Source organism: Callorhinus ursinus, unplaced genomic scaffold (genome assembly GCF_003265705.2).
Source record: "Callorhinus ursinus isolate GAN/ISIS: 27379988/994484 unplaced genomic scaffold, GSC_fseal_2.0 scaffold5, whole genome shotgun sequence".
NCBI lineage: Eukaryota > Metazoa > Chordata > Mammalia > Carnivora > Otariidae > Callorhinus > Callorhinus ursinus.
The window spans coordinates 28106343-28119526 of NW_027397067.1; positions in this window are offsets into that span (position 1 = coordinate 28106343).

Consider the following 13184-nt stretch of genomic DNA (forward strand, 5'->3'; position numbering starts at 1 on the left):
TGTAAAAAAAAAAAAGCAATTCTCATCAATATGCTGCCTATTAAAAACACACTTTAACTATAAAGAACCATATAGGTTAAAAACAAAAAGTTAGAAAAATATATACACTGATCAGAGGAAAACCAGAGTGGCTCTAATACTAGGCAAGTGAGGAGAAAATAAAGGATAAAGAGTGTTATTTCAACATAATAAGTGGGTCCATTCATCACGAATTAGCACTCCCAAATGTTTATGCTCCTAAAAAGAGGGATTCAAAATACCTGAAGCAAAAACTGATGTGACTGCCATGAGAAATTAGACAAACCCATCACTGTAGTAGGAGAATCCAACCTTTTTTTTTTTCAATAATTGATGCTAGAAATAGATAGAAAATCATTCAGGTTATAGAAAACTTTACCAACCCTATCAAAAAATGTGACCCAATTGACATCTATAGACAACTCCCACCAACAACAGAAGAATGCACATTCTTTTCAAGTGCACAAGGAAAATTTAGCAAGATAGTCTGTATCATGGATCATAAAACTATTCTCAGTAAAATTTAAAAAGATTGAAATCCTGCAAAGTATGTTCTTTGACCATAATGAAATAAAATTAGAAATCAATAAAAGAAAGATGTATTGAGTGTATTTGAAAATCAGATTACACATTTCTTAATAACCATGTGCCAATGAAGAATTCACAAGTAAAAATAAAAAGTGCTTTACCTGAATGAAAGTGAAAATGCAACATATCAAAATTTGTGGGATTCGGCTAATGTGGTTAGAGGGAAATAGCACTGAACACATATGTTAGAAAAGAAAAAAAGATAAAGGGCCTCAAACAAATAACTTCAACCTCTACCTTAAGATACTAGATAAAGAAAAGCACATGAAATGCAAATCAATATAAATAAAAGCTCAGAGTGAAAGCAAAGAAACAGAAAACAATAGAGAAAATAAACAAACCAAAAACTAGTTCTTTCAAAAAATCAGTAAAATTATGAACCTCTAACCAGGCATCTAGTAAAAAGTTAGAACTAGCATCATATCATGGTGAAAGACTAGGTGATTTCCTGCTAAGGAACAATGTAAGGATGGCTTTTAGATGAGAGACAGAGAGAAAAGTAATCATGATAATTAATATATGTTAAACACTACTTTAAAATCTGTTTCCAGATCACTGGCTAATCTAAATTTCCCATATTTTAAATTAGATAGATAGATATAGATGATATAGTTAGATGGAGATAGAGAGAGAGAGAGATTCAACTTATTCTTGCTCTTTGATAAATGGCCAAAAATAATACTGTTCTCAAAAATTTCATGATTTAAAAAATGTTAGATAAAAATTCTATTACCTTAACTAAAATCCAGTGCAGAAACAGAAAATATTATTTCCAGTCCCTTGTGTCTTTCCCTCTATCAAGATGGTTTTGTGAAAACATAATGGCATGAAAGTACTAAGATCTGGGTCCTACTACAGGATTCACTATTAACTAATTGTGACCCCTTAAGCATATGGCTTTCTTTCTTTTTTTTATGGCTTTATTTCTTTGATTTCAGTTTTCTCATGTGAAATATGAAGAAGTTAGAGTAAACTATGCTTTAAAACTAGAGTCTGAGACTCCTTGGTAATCTTTGGATATATCCTCAGTGACCTACAATCTCTACCTCAGAGTTTCAATCTTTTAAGCATTAATTTCAGTATTTTCCCAGATCATCCATAGGATGCCTCATAACCCACAGCCAACATGGATTTTAGGATTCATTTTTATATTTTCACTTATACCAAGCAATACCTCATTATCTGAAACAGTCCTGCAAAAACACTCATGGAATAATGAGATACAGACAACACCTTCACATCAGTGCAAGCTGTAGAAATAAAGATTTCCTGATACTGGGATAGATAAAACCACTGAAGAATTGAGACTTCTAATGTTATGTAGTAGTATGGGCAATATGAATATATCAAAGGCAAAAAAACAAAAACCAAACAAACAAAAAAATATACATAGTAAGAGACAGGACTACTTTTGGGCTTGAGCCAAAATTTAGTTTTAGAAAAAGAGCCACATCTATCATATTAATATTATTTGCAATCCATCACACTAACATCATTAATTTGAAATCCTCAATATTTTTTAATTAATGTGTATTAGTTGTATAATTTTAGAGGGACTTATGAGCATACCAGCTTATGTTTAATCATATTTAGGAAAGTGATAATAAAAATAGTTTTCCAAACCAGAGAAATCATAAGTTAGTTCCTTTTAAGCATCTCACAAGTCACCTAATGTGAGAAACATTTAAATATTCTCTAAGACTTAGGCCACATATAACCACTAGAGGGCAGTAAGACATTTGAACTAATGATTTTTCTTTCTCATCCCCCTTATTCTCCAGGAAATTTTAGGACTGAAAGAAGTCTGCTGGGCTGGGGAAGGATGGCGGAGGAGTAGGGGACCCTAATCCAACCGGTCCCCGGAATTGAATTGGATCTCTTCCAGACCACTCTGAACACCCACGAAATCAGCCTGAGATGTAAGAAGATCTGGATCTCTACAAACAGAATATCGCAGGCGCTTGGTTTTGAGGTATGAAGCGAGGAGCCATGATTCCGTGGGCAGATATTGGAGGATAAATGGCAGTTGGAGGGAGCCTGGCCATGGGGATCCTACACCGCCAGTGAGCGATAGCCTCCCGTGTTGGGGACAGGGCACAGACTCGCACACCGGAAGTGGCAGGGAAAGGACATTAGATGGAAACCAGAGCGGCGGGGCCAGGCGTGGGAACGGGAGGTGGCTGGCGGTTTTAGAAGCACAAAGGGCAGAGACGTGCCCCTACCTAGAGGCGAGGACTGGGAGAGCTGCTGAGGGGCACACAACCCAGGACTGCAGTTTATAGCAGCACAGACAGAAACAGAGATAGTGTGGCCTGGAGAGCTCACTGAAGAAGAGACTGTGATCTCTCTGCTCTGAGGCAGAGGGTTGGAAATGGTATCTTCTGCTCTGACTCTCAGAAGTGACGTGGAAAGATGCCAGAGAACAAAAGCCCCAAAAAACTGGTTCCCACGGAGACCATCCCCTGCCACAGGGTGCAGGGCAACTCTGCCCAAACAGGTTTGCCTGAGTAACAGCATGGCAGGCCCCTCCTCCAGAAGACAAGCTAGAAAAACAAGAGGCCAGCAACCCTAAGGTCCCTAGAAAACAAATGCATCTTTCTTGGGTTGTGGTCAATAATTTGGACTCTATACATTCCCTCAACCACCCATCAACAGAATGACTAGGAGGAGGGACCCCCAAAATAGGAAAGACTCAGAGATTATGACTTATGCCCCAGATTTACAAATGGATTCAGATATAACCAAGATTTTGGAGATTAAATTCAGGCTAGCAATTGTGAAGACAATAGCTAGAATGGAGAATCAATTAATGGCAACATAGAGTCTCTCTAAGGGCAGAAATGAAAGCTGAATTGGCAGAATTTAAAAATGCTATCAATGAGGGGCGCCTGGGTGGCTCAGTCATAAAGCGTCTGCCTTTGGCTCAGGTCATGATCCCAGGGTCCTGGGATCCAGCCCCACATCGGGCTCCCTGCTTGGCGGGAAGCCTGCTTCTCCATCTCCCACTCATCCTGCTTGTGTTCCCTCTCTTGCTGTGTCTCTCTCTGTCAAATAAATAAAATCTAAAACAAATAAAAAATAAAAAATAAAATAAATAAAAATGCTATCAATGAGATCCAATCTAATCTAGATAATCTAACAGCTAGGGTAAGTGAGGCAGAAGAACAAATGGTCTTCTAGTAACCTAGAAGACCATTTAATAGACAAAAAGGGAAAAGATGAGGTCAGGGAAAACAACTCAGAATCCATGAAAATAGAATCAGAGAAATAAGTGACACCATGAAACATTCCAATGTCAGAATTATTGGAATCCCTGAGGGGGTGGAGAGAGAGAGAGAGAGGACTAGAAGGTATATTTGAGCAAATCGTAGCTGAGAACTTCCCTAATCTGGGGAATGAAACAAACATTTGTGTCCTAGAGGTAGAGAGGAGCCCTCCCAAGATCAAGGAAAACAGGCCAACGCCCCGGCATGTAATAGTAAAACTCGCAAATCTTAGAACCAAGGAAACCATCTTAAGGGCAGTTAGGGGGAAGAGATTCCTTATGTACAGAAGGAAGAACATCAGAATAACGTCAGACCTATCCACAGAGACCTGGCAAGCCAGAAAGGCCTGGCAAGACATATTCAAGGTACTAAATGAGAAGAACATGCAGCCAAGAATACCTTATCTGGCAAGGCTGTCATTTAGAATGGATGGAGCGATGCAGAGCTTCCAAGACCAGCAGAAACTGAAAGAATATGTGACCACTAACCTGGCCCTGCAAGAAATATTAAGGGGGGGTTCTATAAAAGGAGAAAGACCCCAAGAGTGATATAGAAAAGAAATTTACAGGGACAATCTATAAAAACAACGTCTTCACAGGCAACACGATGACAATAAATTCATATCTTTCAAAAATCACTCTCAACGTGAACAACCTAAATGCTCCCATAAAACGGCACAAGGTTGCAGATTGGATAAAAAGACAGGACCCATCCATATGCTGTCTACAAGAGACTCATTTTGAACCTAAAGATACATCCAGACTGAAAGTGAAGGGATGGAGATCCATCTTCCATGCCAACGGACCTCAAAAGAAAGCTGGGGTAGCAATTCTTATATCAGACAAATTAGATTTTACACTAAAGACTGTAATTAGAGACACAGAAGGATACTTTATCATTCTTAAAGGGTCTATTCAACAAGAAGATCTAACAATTGTAAATATCTATGCCCCCAACATGGGAGCAGCCATCCAGATAAGCCAACTGTTAACCAAAATAAAGAGTCATATTGATAACAATACGTTAATTGTAGGAGACCTCAATACTCCACTCTCAGCAATAGACAGATTATCTAAACAGAAAATCAACAAAGAAACAAGAGCTTTGAATGACACACTGGACCAGATGGACATCATAGATATATACAGAACATTCCACCCTAAAACAACAGAATACTCATTCTTCTTGAGCACACATGGAACTTTCTCCAGAATAGACCACATATGGGGTCACAAATCAGGTCTCAACGGATACCAAAAGATTGAGATTATTCCCTGCATATTTTCAGACCATAATGCTTTAAAACTGGAACTCAAACACAAGAAAAAATTTGGCAGAAATTCAAACACTTGGAAGCTAAAGACCACTCTACTCTAGAATGTTCGGGTCAACCAACAAAGAAGAACTTAAACAATTCACGGAAACCAATGAGAACGAAAACACATTGGCCCAAAACCTATGGGATACTGCAAAAGCGGTCCTAAGGGGGAAATACATAGCCATCCAAGCCTCACTCCAAAAAATAAAAAAACCCGAATTCACCAACTAACTCTACACCTTAAAAACTAGAGAAAAAGCAACAAACGATGCCTATGCCATGCATTAGAAGAGAAATAATTAAGATTAGAGCAGAGATCAATGAATTACAAACCAGAAACACAGTAGATCAATTCAACGAAACTAGAAGCTGGTTCTTTGAAAGAATTAATAAGATGGATAAACCACTGGCCAGACTTATCCAAAAGAGAAGAGAAAGGACCCAAATTAATAAAATTATGAATGAAAGGGGAGAGATCAGGACTAACACCAAGGAAATAGAAACAATTATTAGAAATTATCAACAACTATATGCCAATAAACTGAGCAATCTGGATGAAATGGATGCCTTCCTGGAAACCTATAAACTGTCAAGACTGAAACAGGAAGAAACTGACAACCAAAATAGGCCAATAACCAGTAACGAGATTGAAGCAGTGATCAAAACCTCCCAAAAAACAAGAGTCCAGGGCCTGACGGATTCCCTGGGGAATTCTACCAAACATTCAAAGAAGAAAAAATACCTATTCTTCTGAAGCTGTTTCAAAAAATAGAAACAGAAAGAAAGATTCCAGACTCATTCTATGAGGCCAGCATTACCTTAATCCCCAAACCAGGCAAAGACCCCATCAAAAAGGAGAATTTCGGACTGATATCCCTGATGCATACGGATTCCAAAAATCCTCAACAAAATTCTAGCTAATAGGATCCAACAATGCATTAAAAGGATCATCTACCATGACCAAGTGGGATTTATCCCTGGGATGCAAGGGTTGTTCAACATTCGCAAGTCAATTAACATGATAGAACACATTAATAAGAGGGGAGAGAAGAACCATATGGTCCTCTCAATTGATGCAGAAAAAGCATTTGACAAAATACAGCATCCTTTCCTGATTAAAACTCTTCAGAGTATAGGGATAGAGAGAACATTCCTCAAGTTCATAAAATCCATCTATGAAAAACCCACAGCGAATATCATCCTCAATGGGGAAAAGCTGAGAACCTTTCCCTTAAGATCAGGAACACATCAAGGATGCCCACTCTTGCCACTATTGTTCAACATAGTACTAGAAGTCTTAGCAACAGCAATCAGACAACAAAAAGAAATAAAAGGTATTCAGACTGACAAAGAAGACGTCAAACTCTCTCTTTAACAGATGACATGACACTTTATGTGGAAAACCCAAAAGACTCCTCCCCCAAATTACTAGAACTCATACAACAATTCAGTAATGTGGCAGGATACAAAATCAATACACAGAAATCAGTTGCTTTCTTATATACTAACAATGCAACAGTAGAAAGAGAAACGATTCCATTTATTATAGCACCAAAAACCATAAGATACCTTAGAATAAACCTAACCAAAGAGGTAAAGGATCTATACTCTAGGAACTACAGAACACTCATGAAAGAAATTGAAGAAGACTCAAAAAGATGGAAAAACATTCCATGCTCATGGATCAGAAGAACAAACATTGTTACAATGTCTATGCTACCCAGAGCAACCTATACCTTCAGTGCCATCCCGATCAAAATTCCAATGACATTTTTCAAAGCACTGGGACAAACAATCCTAAGATTTGTATGGAATCAGAAAAGACCCCAAATCACCAAGGAAATGTTGAAAAAGAAAAACAAAGCTGGGGGCATCACATTGCCCGATTTCAAGCTATATTACAAAGCAGTGATCCCCAAGACAGCATGGTACTGGCACAAAAACAGACATATAGACCAATGGAACAGAATAAAGTGCCCAGATATGGACCCTCAACTCTATGGTCAAATAATCTTCGACAAAGCAGGAAAAAATATGCAATGAAAAAAGACAGTCTCTTCAATAAATGGTGCTGGGAAAATTGGACAGCCACATGCAGAGGAATGAAACTCGACCATTCTCTAACACCATGCACAAAGATAAACTCAAAGTGGATGAAAGACCTCAATGTGAGACGGGAATCCATCAAAATCCTAGAGGAGAACATAGGCAGTAACCTCTTTGACATTGGCCACAGCAGCTTCTTTCAAGATACATCTCAAACGCTAGTGAAACAAAAGCAAAAATGAACTTTTGGGACTTCATCAAGATAAAAACCTTCTGCACAGCAAAGGAAACAGTCAACAAAATAAAGAGGCAACCCACAGAATGGGAGAAGATATTTGCAAATGACACTACAGACAAAGGGCTGGTATCAAAAATCTATAAAGAACTTCCCAAACTCAACACCCAAAAAACAAATAATCAAGTCAAAAAATGGGCAGAAGATATGACCAGACATTTCTCTGAAGAAGACATAAAATGGCTAACAGACACATGGAAAAATGTTCACCATCATTAGCCATCAGGGAACTTCAAATCAAAACTACATTGAGATATCACCTTACACCAGGTAGAATGGCAAAAAATTGACAAGGCAAGAAACAACAAATGTTGGAGAGGTTGGGGAGAAAGGGGAACCCTCTTACACTGCTGGTGGGAATGCAAGCTGGTACAGCCACTTTGGAAAACAGTGTGGAGGTGTCTCAAAAAAATTAAAAATAGAGCTACCCTATGACCCAGCAATTGCACTCCTGGGTATTTACCCCAAAGACACAGATGTAGTGAAAAGAAGGGCCATATGCACCCCAATGTTCATAGCAGCAGTGTCTGCAATAGCCAAACTGTGGAAAGAGCCGAGATGCCCTTCAACAGATGAATGGATAAAGAAGATGTGGTCCATATATACAATGGAATATTACTCAGCCATCAGAAAGGATGGCCAACTTTTACATCAACATGGTTGGGACTGAGGAGATGATGCTAAGTGAAATAAGTCAAGCAGAGAAAGTCAATTACCATATGGTTTCACTTATCTGTGGAACATAAGGAATAGCATGGAGGACATTAGGAGAAGGAAGGGAAAAATGAAGGGGGGGAGTCAGAGGGAGAGATGAACCACAAGAGACTATGGAGTCTGAGAAACAATCTGAGGGTTTTAGAGGAGAGTGGGGTGGGGGGATGGGTTAGCCCAGTGATGGATATTAAGGAGGGCACGTACTGCATGGAGTACTGAGTGTTATACAAAAACAACGAATCATGGATCGCTACATCAAAAACTAATGATGTATTGTATGGTGACTAACATAACATAATAAAATAAAATTTAAAAAAAGAAAGAAAGAAAGAGGTCTGTTATATCTTTTTCTCACATTAAGTCCAAAATCCAATGGGTATTTTACACTGAGCTCTTACACAACAAATGTACTCCAATATCCCTACCTTCTCTGCATCTTCTGTCCACTTCTAGAATAATTTTTTAAGAAAATTCTAACATTTCTATTTTATTAATATAGGTCATTAATTCCAAAAATCAAGAAGCCATCTCAACAAACAACCAACTCCAGCTTTTCTTACCAAAACATTGAATCTTGAGTTAATGATGAATAGCCCTAAATCATGAATTTGCCCTCTACAGTCTTGTGTGGCACATTCCCATCAGTATTACACTATCCGTTCTTCTACATATTCCCCTGTTCTCTGATTACAGGTCCTCCAACTCCATTGGCATGTTACTATTTTTTTTCCAGAACAGAACTTCTCAGTTCTAATGTTCTTAGACCTAACAAAGTGTGGTGGAGGTGGGTTTTCAGAACAGTGTCCTCTTATGAGGCGCTCGCTTCAAGTAACATTTTTTTTTCATTTCTCCAGGAAATGAAAACCTGTTGTCCTCTGACAAAGGTAAACGGGTCGCCTCTGGTGACCAGGAGTCCCATATGAGGTTTCAGAGAAAAGGTTTTTCCTGAGAAGGACCCTGATTTTCATCTAGAAGACCTGTAGAGGTTATGCATTTAATCCTCTTTGAGGCTCAGTTAATCTTATAATAACACCCTGGGACTGATTTTCAGTGTGATAAGGCACTATGGGTGGAGGAAACGAGAGTCATCTTTAGTGCTGTCAGAGTGCCCTCTGATTTTTTCCAGTTTGCCTTACATGAGCAACTAATTGGTCTGATTTGTTTATTTGTGAGGAGGAGGAGAAGCTGGGTCTTCAATGACCTTTTAAAAAAACATCCAACTTCACAATATTACAATTATCACCTCCCCCACATCTATTACATGCAGTAGTTACTGTTCTCCGAATATACTAGCCTCCGTTTCTACCTTATCACAATCAGTCATAGGTAAAAAAAGTTTAGTAATTGGGGTGGCAATTTATCTTTCGGCTCCTAATCCTGTATTAGATTCCTTAAAAAATATGGTCTGAGCTCATGCAACTCAAGAGAAATGACAGCAAAAACAGCTCAGTTAAAAAATGGTCAAAGGAGAATCACAGACCTGTACCCCTGGAACAAATAATACATTATATGTTAATAAAAAAAAATTTTTTAAGTGGTCAAAGGACCTGAATAAACATTTTCCCAAAGAAGGCATTCAAATAACTAGCAGGTATATGAAAAGGTGCTCAACTTCACTATTGGGAAAAAGGAAATCAAAACCACAATGAGATATCAATCCAGGTCTGTTAAAATGGCTATAATCAAAAAGATAAAAGGTAAAAAAAAAAAAAAAGATAAAAGGTAACAAGTATTGGCAAGGATATGGAGAAAAGAAAATCGTTATACAATGCTGGTGTGGGAATATAAATTTTTGCAGCGATTATGGAAAACAGTGGAAGTTTACTCAAAAAAACTAAAAATTGGAACTGCCATATGATCCAGTAATGCCTCTTCTGGTTGTATATCCAAAGGAAATTAAATCAGTACTTCAAAGAGATACCTGCTTTCTCATGTTCATAGTAGCATTTTTACAATAGCTAAGATATGGAGACAACCTAAGTGTCCACTGATGCATGAACTGAGAAAGAAATAGTGGGAAATATATACAGTAGAATAAAACACAGTCTCAGAAAAATGAAATCCTGTCACTTGTGACACAAATAAACCTGGAGAACATTATGTTAAGTGAAATAAGGTTGACACAGAAAGAAAAAAAACTGCATCATCTCACTTCTCTGTGGAACTTTAAAAAGTCCAACATATAGGGGCACCTGGGTGGCTCAGTCAGTTAAGTGTCTGCTTTCAGCTCAGGTCATGATCCCAGGGTCCTGCGTTAGGCTCCCTGCTCAGTGGGGCCTCTGCTTCTCCCTCTCCTTTCCCCTCCCCCTACTCATGCTCTCTCTCTCTCTTTTTCTCTCTCAAATATACAAAAAAAATCTTTAAAAAAAAATAAAAATAAATTTTAAAAAAGGTCAAACATATAAAAGCAGAGAATTGAACTGTGGTTAGTAGGGGCAGGGAGGTGGGAGAAATGGGGAGAGATTGATCAAAGAGTACAAAATTTAAGTTATGTAGAATAATTCTGGAAACCTAACATATAGCATGATGACTATAGTTAACAATACTGTACTGAATACTGGAAATTTGCTAAGAGAGTGGATTTCATGTGCTCTCACCACAAAAAGAAAAAAAATGATAACTATTTGAGACGATGAATATATTAATTAGCTTCATTGTAGTAATTATGTCACTATATATGTATATCATAACCTCATGTTGTATACCTTAAATATATACAACTACTATTAAAAACAATAAACAACAACAAACCAAGAGCCTGAGGATAAACTTAATTGCTAATGCTCCAGCCTATAGCACTCCGAGTATGTTCTATTCATCATCCATCATCTGCATCTGCATGTCCTTGGAACTTGTTAAATTACAAGGTCTTGGGCCCTATCCCAAACATGCTGAATCAACATGGCTGTGGTGAGTTCAGTTATGGGTTTGTAAAAAAATCTCTTCAGAGGATTCTTAGTTTCTCTAAGGTGTGAGGGATTCTACTTTTTAGAGAGAGGCAAGTTGAGAAGAGTGAGAAGAGTGAGGCAGAAAAGGAGGGGCAGCAATACGAGGCTTCACAAAGAGATCATCCAGTTGCTTAGTCTGTGAGCATATTTCCAGATAGACTTTACAGAAACCTCAGTTCACTGAAAGGAGAAAATCCTCCCTCCTATTTCCTTTTCCTCATTGGTCCATGTTGACCCTATGGTGTATTACTTGCCCTGCTCATCAGGCCCCTTCATGTGACTATTAGGTAAAGCAGATCCCATGCCCTTGCTATGGTGTTTTGTCTCAGTGAGGAAGTCATAGGAGGAGCAAAATGTATGTTCTGCAAATTTTTCAAATGTATTTCCTCATTTGCATTTTATTTTATTTTATTTTTAAAGATTTGAGAATTTTGTAAAGTGAAATAAAAAGAAAGACATTATTTGGTAAATCATGAACTTGAATCTCTCCTCGCTTGAAAGAGAGTGTCAGTAATTGGCTTATGTTACTCCCCCATCTCTTGTACACAAACATATTCCAGTGAATCCCAAAAGGAGAATTCCAGTTCTAGGTTCTCACTTGAATATTTTTATTTGGAGTTGGAAGAAAAATGACTATCTCTCAAGTTTCAACTTCCATTGCTACAAGTTTTCTACACTGCCTTCAAAATGACTGCAGGAGCTTATGGAGAAGGAGGTCAACAAGTCTATTCCAAGCTTCATGTATTTTTGTCGGGGGTGTGAAAAGCTGAGAAGCTGAGGTGGCAGTACAGCCCCCTCATCACCTATATCATATCTGTCATTAATTCTTCCAAAGGCGCCCTTACTCACCCCTTCCCCTGCTTTGCCAGTCAACTGCCAAACTGAAATCCGATTATCTCCCACCAGGCTTAATGCAAATATCACTCCACCCCTATTTCCAGCTCTTCTCTCCCACTTTCTTGCCGAGAAAAATTTTTGAGGAATTGCTATTTCCTACATTGAAAAAAAAAAATCTAGATTCCTTAGCTTCATTTCAAAAACTTGCCATTAGCTGTCCTCATCTTACCTCCTACTATCCATTTTATAAATTCTCCACTCTTGTGAATAGGCCAGCTGGCTTCAGTTTTCTCTAAAACACAGGTTATTAATATACTCATAGGATAATCCCAGAGGTCAAAGTATACTATCTGGACTTGCTGTAGTATTTTAGTTAAGAAATTAGACTTTTAAGGGGCGCCTGGCTGGCTCAGTTGGTTAAGTGACTGCCTTCGGCTCAGGTCATGACCCCAGGGTCCTGGGATCGAGCCCCACATCAGGCTCCCGGCTCAGCGGGAAGCCTGCTTCTCTCTCCCACTCCTCCTGCTTGTGTTCCCTCTCTCACTGTGTCTCTCTCCGTCAAATAAATAAATAAAATCTTTAAAAAAAAAAAGAAATTAGACTTTTAAAAGAGATAGGAATAAAAGAAAAATCTGAAGAAGCTAAACTCTTGAGTGAAAAATTCAATGCATAAATAACTGGAGCAGAGTCATCAGTTAACTGTGAGTTCTGTTGGGACCATCTATGAAGAAACTAATACTAAATGTTGTTTGTAAACCTGGGGGAGAACAGTCATCATCTTGAATCTGCTCATTCCCACATTAAAAAAAAATTCCCTTTGAAAGTGACAAATAAAATACCAACTTGGGCCATCTGGTATCTGGACAGAATCAATTTCAAATACTAATCAAGCTCAATTCAGCCTGGACCATTGATACATACGGGCTTATTGCCCAAGAATTGTAGTTTCAGGAATCAAATAAAAATGGGACTCTTCCAGTAATTACAAGTGGACCAAGTTTTGAAAATATGCTACTAAGAGTTATTCAAATAAAATGCTTTAATAATAAGCATATGGTTTTATTTACTATTGCTCTTTCATCCCTAAATAATTATATTCAGTATTCATTTTGAAATTGGTATGAAGCCATGACAAAGAGGCCTAAGTATTTGGC